Source organism: Ochotona curzoniae, unplaced genomic scaffold (assembly GCF_017591425.1).
Source record: "Ochotona curzoniae isolate NIBS_2020 unplaced genomic scaffold, NIBS_Ocur_1.0 contig_2754, whole genome shotgun sequence".
NCBI classification, from domain to species: Eukaryota; Metazoa; Chordata; class Mammalia; order Lagomorpha; family Ochotonidae; genus Ochotona; species Ochotona curzoniae.
In genome coordinates this window covers 13,287,251-13,305,447 of record NW_024465582.1, presented here as the reverse complement: position 1 = coordinate 13,305,447, position 18,197 = coordinate 13,287,251, and positions in this window count along the sequence as shown.

The window sequence follows — 18,197 nt, the reverse complement described above, 5'->3', positions numbered from 1 at the left end:
TTGAAAAGATAGGTCTTTACAAAGCTCTGTAATTCAATGTTCATAGCTGCTGTGTTCGTAAAAGTCAAAACTCCAAAGCAACTAAGATATATTTCAGTAAGCAACCAAATAATCAAGTTGTGGTGCAGTCATTAAAAAGAATATTATTCGGTGATAAAATGGAAATCAATTGTTGAACTGTGAAAAGACAAGGAAGAAATTTAAGTATGAAGTGAAAGAAGTTAATATGGATAAGTATACATTGTATGCTTCCAAGTACAAGATGTTCTGGAAAAACAAAATGACCAGTAGCTGGCAGAGAAAGGAGAAGAGGATGAACATGTAGGACACAGGGGGGTTGGGGTCTGTGACATTAAGTTGTATGATACTGTGACGGTGGGTACATTCATTTCCAAATCCATTGAATATGCCAAACCAACAGTGAATGCTAATGTCAGGTATGGCCTTGTGGAGAAAATGACACATCAGTGTAGGTTCATCAATTGTAAACGGCATACTATAGTAATGCAGGATGTTGGTGTAGAGAGGTTGAATGGGTACTCTCTGTACTTTGTAATCAAGTTTTTCATTAGCTTAAAAGCTGTCTTAAAATGATGTCTGTAGGAGCTAGTGAACAAGGGACTGTGTTATCCATGTGGCTGACGTTTCTCCTATGACTTTTGATAATGGACTGTAGTGATTGCAGTGAGGGAAGAGAGCAGGCTGCAGCTTCATAGCAGCAGAACTGAATATCCGGTCTGCAGGACACTTAGGAATCCAGTCCAAAGGACATACAGGAGGTCATAGAGAGGAACTACAGGTTCCCAGGGGGAGTTTACAAGGCAGAATGTACAGCAATATGAGAGTGAAGCTTTCAAGGTGGAAAATGAAAGTCTAGTGAGTTGTCATGGCTGCAGGACTGTAGTATGAACCACTGGTTCAAAGGGAGAAGGCCTGACTGGTCTTGAGCTTCCGATCTCTGAGGGGAGTCATGACAGACTGCAGCATTACTTGATGAAAATGCCACATGTATACACAAACGTGCACATGTAGTTACTTATATACACATGTATGCAAATATACAAACACATTTTTATACAAATACATATGCATATAAAGAGATAAACAGGAGATGTTTCTGTGTTAATAAGAGCTATTGGAATATATGAGATCAATATAAGCCAGCTTGATGGTGGCAGCCTGGACAGAAGGGATAACTGTACCCAAGTTGGTTAGGCAGCATCTCTGCACGAAAGACTCTTGACTGACACCAAAGATGGAAAATCAAAAGCCCTCGGAAGGCATGAAGAAATAGCATGGCAAACAAAGGTATGCATTTTAACACCTTATTGTTAGAGTTACATTATTTCCTTAGGTTATGTGTGTGCATATGACTTACATTCTTGGAGTGGTAGGGTGGGAGAAAGCAAGAGAGAAAAGTTACGCAGACTGTTTAAAAAATGGAACCCAAAGTTTTTTTTTTAAAGATGCAGAATTCTTATATATATTTTAAAAACAAATATTCATTTAAAAAAATGCAGTTACCCACCTATTTGAGGGCACTGAAAGTTCGAATAAAATGCAAAGCCAGCATTGAAACCTGGACATTCAGATGTGGGGCAGAGGTGTCCCAAGTGATGTTTCCCTAGGCTTAGCACCTTCCTGGATTATTACGAAGAATAAAATTCGATAATTTTCTTTTGAAGTGTGTGAAGAATAGTTGTAACTTCCCAACTATCCTGCAAAAGTTTGATTACTTTGCTGATTAAAAAATATAAGCGTTCTGATAATAATTTGAGGTAGAAGTTTCTTATATTGTCAAATTTAAAACTTATCTTTATTATTTTTCTTGGTATACTTTTGTAGGTATAGGGAGTTCTTTCCCTTCCATCTTCTTCCTTCTCACCATATTATCACGGTAGTTTAGTTCTTTAGTAACAGTTACAAGGTTGATATTTTGCTATTTAAGTTCACCATGGCGTTGTAGGCCAAGACAAACATGAAAAATTTAGTAACATATCGACAAGGTATAGTTAACTGTTTATATTCTGAAATATATTCCACTTGCGGGGAGGGGAATAAATTGCTTCATCCAAGCCACATAACTCAACAAGTACAACTTTTATTTGTGGACCTTTCAATTTTCCTATGTGAAAAAAGGTGACAGGCAAAGGGCATGCTGAGGATTACTGCAGAAATGGCCAAGGTGAACCTGCCTTGGAACACATGCTGTTTTTGTCCTGAGGAAGATGTGGACAGATCAAGCATGGTCAGTCATACAAGCACTGCACGTCATCACAGAGAGCCGCAACTACAAGCAGCCGAGTGAAGCAAGACAGCAGGGACTGGGAGAGGAGATGGAAGACAGAATGTTTCAGGGCAGAACAGGGTGGGACAGATGAGAAGGGAGGCAGGCTAGATCCTCCCTTGTAATGTGGGTCAGAATATTTAAACTGTAAACTGCCAAGAAGTGTGTATTAGTTATGAGTTTACAAAGATATTTATGAGTGAAAGGAAGAGATTCCCTTTTATTACATGATCTACTGATGGCCAGCCCAAAGCTGCCAATGGCTAAGCAATGTTACCTTTCAGAAATCAGAAATGTCATGTCCTCACCTCTTGCAAGCCCATACCTCTTCTCTCCATGTTTTTATTTTTCTGAAAACTGCAGAAACTCATCAGCTGTGATATATGACCCATCACATCATTTGAGAGGTCTTTCTTTTCTTTTTCTTCTCTTGATTGGTAGCCCTCAAAATGCTTGCCCACCATAGCTCAGCTCTCTGTAGAGAGCATTGCCCAGATTTATTCTTGAGATATGTTTAAATGCTATACTGCGCTTGATATACTATGTGGTGTTCATATTGGTTACATTCCACTGCCGCAACTTCTGTCAAAAATTTCTCTCCATGTCATACACTTGCAAGTTTAGATTCCAGGAAACTCATTCAATGTGGGAAAATCAAGTAATTATTGCCGTGGATTCTTGCTACTGCAGCACAAAATATTTTATTTTGGTATATCTTTAGGACTCGACACAACACTCTAATACAAAGATCCTAAATAACAAGAACAAAAACAACAAAAGAAAATCCAGTAGAGTTGCAAAGGATGAAAAGAAGGGAGAAAAGAACAAAGGATTTTGCTCCAATCAAATGCAAATGCAAATGACCTGCAAGATTGTGCAAACAGTCTTTCTCCTGACAATGAACATTTTCATGCAGAGAAATCCATTTTTGAGACTCATTAGCAGACGCTGTGATCTTGCTTATTTTCTATAGCAGCGTCTGGTTATTTCAAATTGATTAGCAGACTTCTTATGCGGGAGAGTGAACCACCGAACTACCCCAGGTATTTCTGTAATTGGTTATCATGCTTAATTACAAATGTTTCAGCACAGCCAATTTATTCCCTACCAGATATTTTTCCCTTGTCTTTCTGCTGCCGCTCTTGTGGGGTTTGTTTTCTGTTTTTAGGGAGAGAATAGAGAGAGAAGGAAAAGACAAATTACCCTTCTCCTGTGCAGGTTTTGATTCTAGAAAAAAAAAAGTAACCAATAGATTCATTCAAAGCATTCTATCAATAGTAGTAGTTGAAAATAAAAGAAAGAGGAGCAGGTCTGTATTAGTTTGCAATGGGCAGCAATCCATTGTGAACCGCCCCCACTGCCTTCTAGCTCTTTTTCGCGTTCCCTGGTTCTGAGAGCTGGAAGTTCACTTCTCTTGTCGTGCTCCCCTTGCCATGGCACTGGCTGACCTTCACATTCAACTACTTGCTCCTGAGCTCACCAGAAATAAACGGACTAGAAAAGAACAGAGTATCACTCCACGTCGTGCTATTCATTGTCTGGCGATCCTGAAGACGTGCGCAAGGGCTAATTGTGCTGGCATTCCAGGCTGCGGATGGACACATGTTGGGTTCCCTGTAGTTGCTTATTCACAACCTGGGACATTCCCGGGTGCAGTAACGAGGGCGTGGGACCTTCCTGAGGACATGTGCATTGGTGAATAACCACGGCTCCAGGAGAAGATGGCAAATCCTGTCTTTAACAGCATGAGGTCAGAACGAGATTTAGGAGCATGTGGCTGTTTTTCAGGCCATCTCTACTGGAGATAGTAGGTTTGTCACCAGGGCACCTGCCGCCTGCCGGAAATGACTCTTCACTAAACATGCATATGTTGCCTCACGCAAAGATTGATGTCTACATTTTTTTTAATGATTTATTTTTATTATTTTTTCATTGGAAAGGCGGATATACAGAGAGGAGAGACAGAGAGGAAGATCTTCCGTCCGATGATTCACTCCACAAGTGAGCGCAACGGGCCGATACTATGCCGATCCGAAGCCAGGAGCCTCTTCGGGTCTCCCACGCGGGTGCAGGGTCCCAAAGCTTTGGGCCGTCCTCTACTGCTTTCCCAGTCCACAGGCAGGGAGCTGGAAGGGAAGCGGGGCTGCCGGGATTAGAACCGGTGCCCATATGGGATCCCGGGCGTGCAAGGCGAGGACCTTTAACCACTTGCGCCACCGCGCCGGGCCCGATGTCTAACATTTTAAAATGGAATACTTACTGTTATTATTGTTTAAGGTTTGGGTAAATGTCAATTAATGTTTGGATAGATTTACTGATGAAGACTAAGAGGGGTTAAATTTGATCTAGTGTGATTGCCACTGGCAAAATTTGCTAGGTATTTATAGGAAATGACAAAGCAAAAGTTGGATTGTGCATGGCTCTTAATAATCTGACTAACATTCATTTTCTAGATAAAGAATACTGAGGCACACCTAGCAACTTTTTCCAGTCCCCTTTTCTAGAGCTGAAACTAGTCTAACTTTCCTTAAGGTCTTGATTAAGACTGAAAGGCAAACACTTTTGTCTTCTTTGCATTCCCAAGCGTCAGCATCCCTTTTCTACCCCTCTTTCATAGAGTGATTCATTTGCCTTTCCTGTGATGATAGACTGAATATAATGATAAAAAAAAATCTCAGAATACAATATGTTACGTGGAGTGACATTTTCATTTTTCAACATTTATTTCGGCATCTCATGAAACCGCTTATGCTTGATTTCTGAGTTCTTGGGTGTGTAGAGAAAGCACGTCTCTTGAATGGCAAACATACCTATTTGCAGTTACTTGTATTAGCATGATTGCAAACTTCTGAACATCATTACTGGGGGTGAGAATTAATTTTGAGAAAAGTAACCATTGGCAACATCCATATGATTGTGTGAGAGAAGCACTCCCGATGAGGACTGTGTAGTCACCGAAGGAAAAGCTCTTCTGTTAGATTAGAGCTGCCAAAAGAATTCATAACCCAAAAGATCCAAATGATGGCAAAGCAGAGGGAAGCTGCTCTTCTCTCCATGTTATCTTTTTCTTTTTGCATTCAGTGCTCTGCATCAAGAAAACTTATACTCAAGGGGGTGCAGAACAGATCCAATTATACAGAGCTCCAACTAATGCTTGATGCTTTTAAGCACTTTTCAGAATTTCTGTAGATCGCTATAGAGCCACCTATCAATTTTTCAAAGTAATGAGGAATGCCTTGGAATATATTACCCAAAAACCCACTGAATGAAGCAATTAGCATTCATTACCAATTTTATTTCAATGACTAATTGCGCTTCACATTCAGATTTTGATACCAAAAAAAAAAATCATTGGGCATTAGAGTACCCTCTATGATTATTTGTTAAGTGAATGTAGCAAGGAAGGTTGAGGGAAAGCTTAGCTGCTCCAAAATATCTGTAAAACATTGCACGGTTTGATAGAGTTCTCTGATCCATTTAAAAATTTACTGGTGCATTGTTAGTGGGAAAGACAGAGCAAGAAGTGATTGTGGACGAGCTGATGGTGGTAACATTCTGTGTGTGGATTTCTAATACATAGCAAGTGCCTAAGGGGTGATTGAACTAAGGAACCGGAAACTACCATCACAGTCTACTGAGAAAGCTCAACTGAGCAAATTTCCATCCAGGAACATGTTTCTATATTTACTGCTCTGAGTCTCAGAAGAAAAAGGAAACACAATGCCTTCACTTCTGGACATTTTCTGGAGCTCTGTTAGAAGCCAGACATTGACTGGGAACTTTTGGTTGCATATTGGAACCCCAACACTAAATGGAGTTCACAGGAAAAATAGGAAAATTGTAAAGTGTATAAAAATACGATAATTAAAATATATATGTGTATTGTGTGAAAAATATGCTATGGAAGAGCTAGAAGAATAAAATAACTTCTCTCAACTGACCGACAAATTAGCTCAGAAAAGTCTAAGTCAATGGATGCATACAGACAATGAACAACAATCCTTTAGAGAGTTGAGTGACTAAATATGTTCTCCCAACTCTTTCTAGGTTAACAGTTCATGCTGAGCCTTTTTATTGTTTTCAATTGAAAACCTATTATGGATTAGCATTTTAGGGGACATATGAGGGTGGAGTAGGAAAGAGAGACAGAACTAAGGTCTTCCCTTGCTGGTTCATTCCCTGAATGGCTGCAACACCAGAGCTGAGCTAATCTGAAGTTGAAAACTAGGGGCTTCTTCTGGTTCTCCCACATGAGTGCAGGGTCCCAATGACCAGAGCCATCCACCTCTGCATTTGCAGGCCATAAACAGAGAGCTGGATAGGAAGTGGCACAGCCAGGACAGGAGCCTGTGCCAATATGGGATGCTTGTGCCACAGGGCAGAGGACTAGCCTGCTGTACCACTGCACCTGCTGCAGAGGCCTAAGTATTTCTGAAAGTTTGTGTTTAGAAATCCTTTTCCTTAAGCTGCCTTAACATATCTTCTCTTTCTGAATTTCTGGGACACTCTTCCCTTCTATTTCAGGGACAGAACCTTAAAATATCCTTCCAAAACTAAGTTGGTTCTTGATTTTTCAGCACATGGAATAGGAGGAACTCAACTTTCATATCCAAAATGACTCTCAAGTTGTGTTTCTAAAAGCAAGAAATTTCCCTTGGCCATACCTATGTTGCTTTTATATGATTATGGTAGGAATTAATGATCTGTACGTTTCAATGGTGTCCATGCTGTAACATTGGATTTGGACAAGGCTGAGGGAATAGCCTGGTGTTCTTAGGATTTCAATTCTGTCCTGAGCCATTTTTTTCACACTCAGAGGCCACTCAGGAGGTTGGGTTAATTTTGTCACCTTAGGGACCTTCACCTTGGGACACCTTCGCCTTGGGAAGCAGGAGGACCTCAAAGCTTCAGCTTGGGGCTGTTCTGAAACTGGACTAAGAAAGACACTGTCATTGGTGCATGTGAATCAAGGGACCGAGGATAGTGGCTCCGACGGAAGAAATTAAAGAGCAAAAGAGAAGAGAAGGAAAATGTGCAGGAGGATGAAAAACAATGTAAGGAAGAAAAGTGGTAGAATTAGGTGACGGAAAATAGAGGAGCTGATATAAATTTCCTCCCAAAGTGCTACTTCTGCAGTAGATATCTTAATGACCACTCCACTCTGTGTTCACTGGAGGAAGAATCTAAGGAATTTCGGTGATTTGCCCAAAGTCATTTGATCAGTCAGCATAGATCAGAACCTGGAGTCCACACGCTCTTGTCACAACCCAGTAATGTTTCCACTAATGTGTATTTTGATTCTTTCTGGATGTATTAGACCAACCAGACCATCATTAATTAATGAAGGAACAGATCCAGGTTTCAGTGTAGCAGATGATTAATAATCTCAAAGATTCAGGATTGTCGTATTTGGGAACTCTTGCTACTTTGTGTATTTTCCCTGGTTGACAAATTTAGTTGGCTTTCTTTCTCTAAAATAGGATATTGAGTTTAGGATGGTATTTTTTATTCACCAGGAGAGGACTGTAATACTAACAGTAAAACTCATTTTCCTTTGGGGGAAGCACCTAAGAAGGATGCAACGATAATAACACCTCTTATATTTTTATTTATTTTCTTTGTTTGGAAAAGGGTGTTTGCAGAAGGAGAGGGAGAGAGAAAAAGAAAGGGAGAGAGAAATTTTCCCATGTGTTTGTTGGTTCGCTGCTCAAAGACCCCCAATAGCTACTATGGCTAGGTCAGAAGGAGCCTGGAACTAAGTAAACTAAATGGTAGCACATGTGGGTGCAAGGATCCAGTTACTTGCACCATCTTCTCATCCTTCCAAAATGCACACTGAAAAGAAACTAGAGGAGTGGGTTGCAAAGTTATCTTAGAATCCGGACACTGAGATGCAGGCATCCCAAGTGACGGCATAGCCTATGTACCGGACAACAACCATAGCCCCTACTGGCCTCGAGCCAGGATTTTCACAATGAATTTCCCCTATGTTTGTTGTCTGTATTGTCAGTTGGAAAAGATCAAGGGATCAACACTCATGTGACAACTTCAGGAAGGATGCCAATGTTTGAACCAAGCTTTTCTCTTTGCCTAAAGACAAGCACAGCAAGAGGAGAGGCAGAGTGCACAGCACCAAGTGTAAGAACATGTGAGTCAAGAAAGAAATGATTTTCCCAGCAAGAAGGGCTTTGTGATGATAGTTCGGCTGGTGATCCGTTATGCCAGTTAAGAGGCCAACAGGGACTGTAGATGTCTGAGGCCCAGGGGAGCATGAGCAAGGGAAGAAGATGAAGAGAACACTGGAATAGATGAAGTGCCTGCACATCCCAAACAGGCTGACGGATGTGTCCTGCACCTCAGCAGACAGAGCTCCCAGCAGAAGAATAAAAGTGCAATGGACCAGAGCCTGCTAGAACCACACAAAGTTAGAGAACTGATCCTCTAATAACCTCCCATTGCAGGAGTTTATAACGTGCTATAAAACCTCCCGTCTTTGGACTAAAACCTGGCACTACCACACTTAACTGCACTTTTTATTGCCATTGCACAAATCCCCAATTTGCTGTTACTTCTCTTAAATAGAACTGATTCTATTTTAAGCATTGCAGGTGCCAAGATGTTTTGTAAAAAAAAAAAAACCCTGTAGAGAATGGATTTGATTTTTTAAATGCAGGAACTGGATTTCAGTTCTCAAATTGAAAATGCCGGACAAGGCACCGAGGACGTTTGATGAAATTACACCTATGTTCTGGCTATTCATCCCAACTTGGGTGCTGTCTAGAAAGATAGAAAGCCATATGAAGAGCAGAGTCTAGTGGGTGAAGGAAAGCCAGTAACCGACTCTTCCCAGCGGCTTCAGCAACATTTTGGAAAGCTTTTATTTCTCATAAGGATTTAATGTCTTTTATCTGAAGTGTTTTCAGAGCAAAAGTGCTCAGGTTTTTAAATTTCTTAAAGGATTTTGGAAAATGTGAATACACATAATGAGATATCTTGGGGTTGGGACGTAAATCTAAACATGGAATTCATCTGTCTCATAAGCATCTGGTCTACATGGTCTGAGTGTAATTCGACACAGTATTTTCAAGTGCCCTGGTGTTCTGCCTGCAGCTTACCATGGGAGGTCAACTGAAGGATTTTCTAGTTTTGCAATCATGTCAGCTTTCACAAAGTTTTGGATTTTGGGCTCTTTGGATTTTAAATTTTCACATTAAGAGTATTCCATTTATATTTGCTGGTAATTCCATTCACTATTAGTCAAAGGTAGATGAAAAGGGACCCAGTAATAGACACATACCCAATAAAAGACACGCTCTTACACATATATTTTAAATTTTCAGCCACCAGTCTGATTAGAATGCTTTTCAATTAAGTCACTGTACATGGTCAGAGTCATAAATAAGGTCATTGTATCTACTTTCCTTTTCGATGTAACTTGCTAGGATTAGAATCAGTTGCAATCAATGAGCTAGCTATCACTATTCACTCTTTCCCAAATAACAACCTTTTTTTCTAGTTACATAGGGTGCTCTTTCTAGAAAATGGGCCACCTCAGTGATGCAAACACACATACTTTTCAGCAAAACTTCATCACTTTGTAGTATTTTATGTTTTCTAGGGTTTGTTCTTAAAGAAAAGCCTGATGTTGAGGTGAATTATCTTAATGATTAATTTCCATTTGCTTGTGGCTGTGTCAGCTTACTTATTTTCAAGTTAGGAGGCCAGATTCATTTTTAAAGAAATATTTACTTATTTATTTGAAAGGCAGAGTTACAGAGAGAAGGGTGAGACAGAGAAACCTTGCATTTGCTGGTTTACTCTCCCGATGACCAAGTGGTTAGCTCTGGGCCAGGACGAGCTTTTCCAGGTATTTAGCCACTAGCTGTATTTGAAATAGCAATTTGGACTTGAACTGGTACCTGTAAGGGTAGATTTTTATTTGTTTGTTTGTCTGTTTTGGGAGGAGGCATGGTACACGAATTATGGCTGCAAGAAATTATGAATTAAAAAGTTCCACAGAGAAGAAAATATGTAATATTCATAAAATATAGTGTTTCTGGAATCAGGTATATGAATGCAGGAAACAGGCATTGTACAGAGAGAAAAGATATAAAATCTGGAAAGGAGGCGGAGCCAAAGTGTCAAAGGAGGCGGGGCCAAAGTGTCAAAGTGAGCTTAGAGTGAAGTGAGGCAGGGAAGGGCGTCCTGGAGGCTGGAGGTATGGGGCTCTGTGGAAGAGTTTAAGCAGATAATCAATTGCGTATGGAAGATGAGTTACTTATCATGTTGCTTTGGAGCCCAGTGAGATCTGTATACTCCGTTATCACACCACCTAGCCAGCTGCTCGAATCGTGCTTTCCAGGATTCATGAACCCACAGTTTTTCCACCCAATAGAGCAATTTGCTGAACTTCCCTGGGACAGGAGCAGTAAATTCCTCTGGACTTCTCTTTACTGTTTTTCTCATCTCTGTTTTTCAAGTGCTTGATTCTTTCCCAGATAACCTGACAAACTTGCAATCGGGGTCAATCTTAATTGTTTTTCCCTCCCTTGTCTCATATTTGCATTTGAGGCTGACTGCTTGGTAATGGTTTACCTGGAGGAGATTTCAGGTCCTGTGCTAGGCGTGAAGGGCTGTGAGCTTTCAGCTCATCTTAAACTAGGGCATGTAAGTGACTGTTGAGGCTGACTTCAAAGGGTGCTGGTTTGGGTGCTTAATCTGGTCTGCTGTGAGACACTGGCCACTACACCTCGAAAACCAGACTGAGAGTATGTGCAAATGTATTTAGATTCAGCATAACAGTGCGTATGATTTTTTTTTGTAGTTTGTGCTTTCAAGAATGAACTAAGAAAGTTCTGTTATTTGATCCTGCTGATGTTCCCTTTCAGACAGCTGCCACCAGCACCGCTTGGCCACTTCCTTTTTATTTCCTATTCCCTTTTAACTGTCTGGCTTGCTTTGATATGATTTTGTCTCTCTCTGTAATGGCGATGAGAGAGGCTGTTTTTTTCCCAAGGCCATGGCATGATATGCCTTTTAATTCATTTTAGACTTGTTACCTTGCAAATTTAAGAATGAATTGGGGCTCTGTTTGCATAGGCAATGCATGCTTTATACATATTGGAAGGTAAAAGGGCACATTAGACCTTGCATGTGGGTGACAGCCCCTTCCCATATCAGAATTGGTTGTTGGAAGTTTGATTCCTTGGTCTGCACTTTGCTGACTGTGACTTGAAATAAGTCACCTAATCTATCTCCTCACTGCCACGTTCTTTATGAAATAGTCAGGAGAATGTAATTTTACCTTCCTGAACTCCCAGGGACGCCTGCTCTGAGCTTCTGGATTAGGTGGATGAGTTTTTTTGAATTCCGGTAAGCTCTGTGCAAGCATGATTTCAAAATGGCTCAATACAAAAATGTTAAATACAAAGCATATTTTGTTTTGGAAAACAATGTGTGCTTTTTTAGAAATAACATTTCCATTGCATAATTACACTTTATAATTTCATTAAAGCCGTGGCTTCTGAATCTTTTTTTTTTTTTTGTAACACCTCATTTAACTGTATGCTATGTGTTTGACAGCATTCTATAGATTATCTGGAGAAATTGGTAGGAGTGTGCTATTGATTTGCACGCAGGAGGATGAATCTGCTCCCCAGGGACTATTGTTACCACTGCAACCCCATGTCCTACTAACAATTCACCAAATGGAAGTCTTAGGTGATGCTGCTTCATGTGGGAGTGACTCTTTCCAATAGATTACAGGGCCTATCTCTCTGTGCATTTTTCTTCCTCAGTCATTGTCTCTTGCATTATATTCAGCACTTGCCTGACCTCTTAGTAACTCCAAGATAGAATATATTATTCTGTAAGTTTTGGGAAAGAAAGAAACCTTCCACTGAACATGGAGACTATGCATTTATATTAAGTAATATGGGTACTGAAGTGCCCTTGTGTTCACATTAATAATACTTTGTTACTAGACAGCGCACATTCTTTCTATGTCAGATGGTGGCAGTTTGCCACTATTTCCTCCAGAAGAGAGGGAGCATATGGTCAGCTCCCTAGATTTGAGAATTCAGACCATCCATGCACACTAATGATAGGATGTTGATATTATGAAAATTACCTCTTACTCTCTAAAGATTAAAGCTGCGATCCCAACTCTAGCTTCATCACCCTCCAGGGTGGATCCAATCATTCCAGAAAGTGGCATGTGAACATTTTAAGACAAAATTAATTATCATTCAGTTTAAATTAAAAAGAAATGCATGCCAAATCGAGCTGTTAAATAAAGGATTATCTTGAAACCCAGTAAATGACTTTTTTTTTTAAAATCTAAAAAGATCCTATTGAATACAAGTTGCGCAGTAAGTGGGAATCATATGCAACATGGACTTGGAGTGGTTGCAGACCAGGGTAAAAGAATCTCATTCTATAGAAACATCTTTTCTGTGGTGTTTTTCATGAAGGCTTGAAACACTTTTAGGGCAAAGACAGAACGATCTCCATCTTTTGGTAAATATGATTCATTTTGAACTATAGTCAACCTCCCCTGTTGGGGCGATAAGCATTTTTCTCACTTTGCTTCCACTATATGTGATCACTTCATCAGTACTTGAGTAGCCCGAGGTCCTTACCTGGGGTCATTCATTATCTGTCTACTAGAAAGTAGAAACACTATTTCATTGCATCGTTGCCCTGCTTTTAAAAAGAAGTATTATTGTATCAATTAACGGATCTTTCAAGAGCAAGGGCATTATTTACTAATGATGACAGTGTGATCATCAACAGCTTTGTGTATTTCTTCTTGTGTGATCCTGGAGCTCAGGGAAAATGTAGTTTCTTTTGAAGATATCACTACTTCCTTTTTTTTCTATTTCTCTGCAAGGTAATATACCTTATTCTGCATGCAGTCTCTCCCGTTTCCTTTGTCTTCCAGAGGGTCTGCAGGTAATTTTTGTATTTCTAATTCACATGAATATTTTAGAAATTTACTGTCCCATTTACATGAAAATCAAAAGGCAAGCACTGATTTTCCTTGCCTCTTGGTTAATTTTTCTAGTGCCGAGGATAAGAAGCACATGTTAGACTCCCCAACTTCAGGAAACTATCTGAGTGTTTCTGTAAATGCTGGTAGTTTGATCAGTGGAGCCTACTTGTGTGGTGTGCATCTCAGCAACTTGGCAAAATTTTACAAAATGTATATAAAGGAAACCACTATTATAGACTCCACCTGGACTAACATGACACTGAGGCTAAACTGTGGATTAAGTGTACTACCAGCATTCTTAAACATTTCTATGCTGTGTGTCTATAAAATGGGGTATATGTTTCATCACAAACTCAAAACTTTGAAGAGGAGTGAGTGAGTAATAGGATGGAAAAAGGGATATTCTTTGCATAGTCTGAATTTTTAAATCATTTTCTCACGTAAATTTTGAGTTATTAATTTGGTTAGTGGTAGTAGCAGCACTGTTTCATCTATGGATCCATATGTTATCAAAGTCTAGTGTTTTAGAAGAGTCATAACAGATATTTCTGCAATATAGCAAAAAGTTTCATTTCATATGGCATGTGTATTGTGATTTTTCACTTCCTCTGTAACCAATTTTAGATCCTCGAAGGCAAAGGATATTGGCAAGAAATGAAGAAATGCAAATGACACATGTGGCAAAGGCACCACACTGAACAGCCCATGGGTCCTATCCAAGAAGTCCATCAACACCTTCCTAAGGTGGTGACTTCTAGAACAGTCATGAAGATGCAGGTGGACCATCCACCGGCTGAATGAAGAGCTTCTCATGGCTTAGTGGCACACAGGGCCCCAAGACAGAGGCAGTGCAGACCCCAGGCAAACATGTGAAAGACCCCTCATGGATTCTGATGTAAGAAAGTAAACTTTGTTATGGTCAGTCACAGAGAAGTTGAGACTGACCTTGGTCAACAAAATAGAAAACATTCTGTTTTATACTTCAGAGGCACTCAGCACCATCCTATGCCAAGTCATCAACAGTAGGAAGAATCAAATTGAATACATGTACCTGTCTTCAGCTTCAATTTCGTGGATACTTGACAAAACATCAAAATTGTGAATTGGTCCCACTAAAATGTGATGTGTTAGTGAAAATTAAGATTTGCAATCATCGTTTTACTTATCTGCATGCAAGTATGCAATAGGAGGTTGGAGGATACTTTTACTTTAAACACTATGGCAGGAAAAGTTTAATATTGATCACAGTTTTACAAGTGGAAATATCGTATTTATAGCTCAGTTGTAATTCAGCTGTTACTTTGGGGACAGAAAGTCCTCAAGGGAGAGTCAGGCACTTCTGTGATATAGCCCAGTGCTGAGATCTGTAATCATAACTCTGCTTCAACTAAGGGATGTGTCAAATCATAAGTGACTTGTCAATTCCCTACTGAATGCAACTGAGAAACCTTATGAATTCTAGTTTTCCACTTATTAAAATTTGATGTTCTAATATTAATAGAGGCCATGAACTAGGTTCCTGCTTCGATTTTCAGATGTGAATCTGAAAATGGCCAGCTTTAGCTGATACCCAGTAATATTTTGAAATTGGGTGTCCTCTCCTTTTAGAGTTTCTGTTCTGCATCCCCTGTCCCTTTCACAATTAGCTTTTCTTGTCTCCCCTTTTGGTGACCAGAGTTTGCATCTTTGTAGGATTCTGTTTTATGTTTTCTGAGAGGAAAATAATTAGAGACCTAAGTCTCCGGCTTCCGATTCCATCATCACCTCTCTGTCATCCCTCCTTGCTGGAATAATGCGATGGTCCTTTAACCAATCTCCATAAATCCAATCTTCCTTTTAAATTTGTTCTTCAGATTATATCCAAAAGGACTTACCAGAAATACGCATCTGCTCATATTTCTCCCTACTTCAAGTTTTTCCACTGCTCTCAAGTTGAAGATTCAAAAACTTACAAGCTTCATAGAATTTGAATTTGTAGTCTGGTTTGCTATTTATGGCTGGTGTGACTCGACTTAGCCACGTCACAGTTTTATTATATTGTTGGTTTCCATTATTTGTGGTAGTTATGATCTGTAACGTTCCCATGAACACTGAATTAGTTAATAAGTGAGCCACTGCTCCTTGGGCAAATACAGGTTAGGTTTTTTTTTTAATTTAAATTTTTATTTTTTGTGAGCCTGTGGTCACAATATTTTGGCCAGATTTATACATAACCTTTTAAATGTATGCTTCTGATTAACAAAAACCTTATTTGTTATGTACTATTGACTCATGAAAATGGAACACACAATCAACAGTGCTATGATTCATGCCCACACAAAGCTTACCTAAAACATATGTTTTCTGCCCAACATATAACATAGCTTTCTTGGACTCAGAAATGTGACACAGCATTTCAGCCACATGTGTAATGGCTATCTTAAAAGGGCAAAGTCACCAACAAAAGGTACAAGAATTCAGTGTGATTAGAAATCAGGAAGGACATTTGCTTATAGTAAGAGAGTTAAAGTGAGATAGATAATGGAACTTGCACATTTTCCTTATTGTGTTAGGTTGAGAACAAGCCTGCGTATTGAGTGTCTTGGAATTTGTATGGCCCTGCCTATATCCCCGAGTAACTGAAAAAGTATTTCAGTTGCAAACAAATTATAGCTGGTAGATGGATTTGCAAATCTGCAATCTCAAATAACAGAATTGAATCTACATCCAAAACAAAAATATGTTCAGCAGACACTTTTTTGCCTCTTATCCACTTTTTGCTTTCTTGGGCACTTTCTAATTTTGAAAGCTTTCAGTCTGCTGCTCTCTGTGTAGCCATGGGCTCTGAATTCTTGCAGACTCATAACCAATTACCAAGTGTCTGGAGATACCCTTGTCCCTTTGCACTGAAGAATTTAGACATAGGCATGTGATCCAGGGTAGCTGATGAGATGTGGAGAGGAGGAGGAGCATGTTGAGGGATTCTGGAGATTTTCTCACTGATGAAAAGACACACTGGATAGGGCATCTCCTCCTTTTGTTTCTACTTGGAAGAGCACTCAACAGGGATGACCTCTAAATCCACAGCAAAGGTGGCAAGGATGGCTCAAAGGAAATTTGAATAAATCTGAAATTTCTGAGGACATTCATGATCAACTGAATTAATTGGGCAAACCTACTTGATAAGTGATATTATAAACTATTATTGAAATTTGAGTAGGTTTTATTTATCATTTATGACCTAAATATCCAGATAGCATGCTTTATTTTTCATAATGATAGAATAAGAGAAAAATATATGTACACATATATACACATACTAATGTGTCGTATACACACACATACTCATGTGTTGTACGGCTGAACCTTGGTAAATGTGATTTGCTACGATCATATTTTTTGGAATAGAAATACCATGGAAGTTAAACAGCACACTACCTAATATATGTAATCATTGCTTCTAATTAACAAGAAAATGAGCATGAGTTCATTCCAAACTTTATAGGATGCTTTATTACAATGTTCGTGATTAGAATCATTATCCCCTATACTAGTTTTTAAATCTTGGCCATTTTTAAAAACTTTTTGATATATAAGAATAGTTCAAACCATTTTAAAAAATATTTCTTTATTATATTTATGGAGAGAAGGAGTGACAGAAAGATTTTGCATACACTGGTTCACTCCCCAAATAGCTGCAACAGCTGCAGCTGAGCTGATCCAAAGCCTGGAGCCAGGAACCAGGAGCTTCTTTTAGGTCTCCTATGCTGATGCAGGATTTCAAGGCTTTGGGCTGTCCTCCACGGCTTTGCAGGCCACAAGCAGGGAGCTCAATGGGAAGTGGAACAGCCGGGACATGAACTGGAGTCCATTATGGGATCCCAGTGTATGCAAGGTGAGAATTTAGCCATTGAGCTGTCACACTGGGCCCCAAACCAATTTTTTTTTAAGCAATGAAATTTAAAAATAAATCTGTTTTGGTGTAAAAAACTTTGAAATTATGTGGAATTTAGCCATAATATACATTTTCCATATGCTTTTTGAAGCATCCTCATGTAAGAATGTATGCCATTGGCTATATACTTTAAATTGCAGGTTAATGATTGTTATAAAATATTCACAATGTTCCTGTAACCAACTCATCATGCTGCAGAGGAAATAATCTATACTGGTAGAAATTTTTTGAATATCCCAAATGAAGAATGGCAAATTTCCAGGAATTGAACTTTACGTATGAGACATACATTGAAGAGGTTTATGCTAACCATTGTTTAGTCATTCAAATAAACATCTGTGAAGTTTTTCCCTCAGTCAAAGCATGAGCTTTTTGCAAATGCTCTTGAGAATATGTGTCATTCCTCAAAGGTAGAAAATGCTAGGCATGAACCAGGCTGTACAGTTTTGAAGCCCATAAGAGACAGGATTTTTTCAAGTGTCTTGACTCTGGCCACCGTGGCAAAGACAGACATTTCTATACACATTTTCATGAGACGGACATTTGTTAAGTAATGGTCTGTTGTGCAGAACACACACACTCCCATTTTTATATAGGATTAATATACTGAAGGAATACATGTTTCTTTCCCTGTTGAGTTTGTAAATGTTATTGGATGAGCCTGGGTCCTAAGAGTTCACACCTTCTGTTGATTCCAATGCCTGAAGCTGGGAAGTGTCTTTTGTCAGGCTTTGTGGAAAGATCAGTCCCTTTATGACATTGTCAATTCTTGTGGCTTGTAGGTGATAGCATTTGGTGACTTTCTTTGTCATTTTACTTTTCTGAGAGCCTTGGGGAAACCACAGCATTCAGAGGGGATTTGCAACCCTGCCAGCTACTGTGAGGGTACAGTGAGACCTTGAGTAAATGCTCTTTAACTTCCAAATGATTGCTTTGAGATATTTCCAGGAGTTTTGACAAGTAGCTTCAACAGTTACCACTTT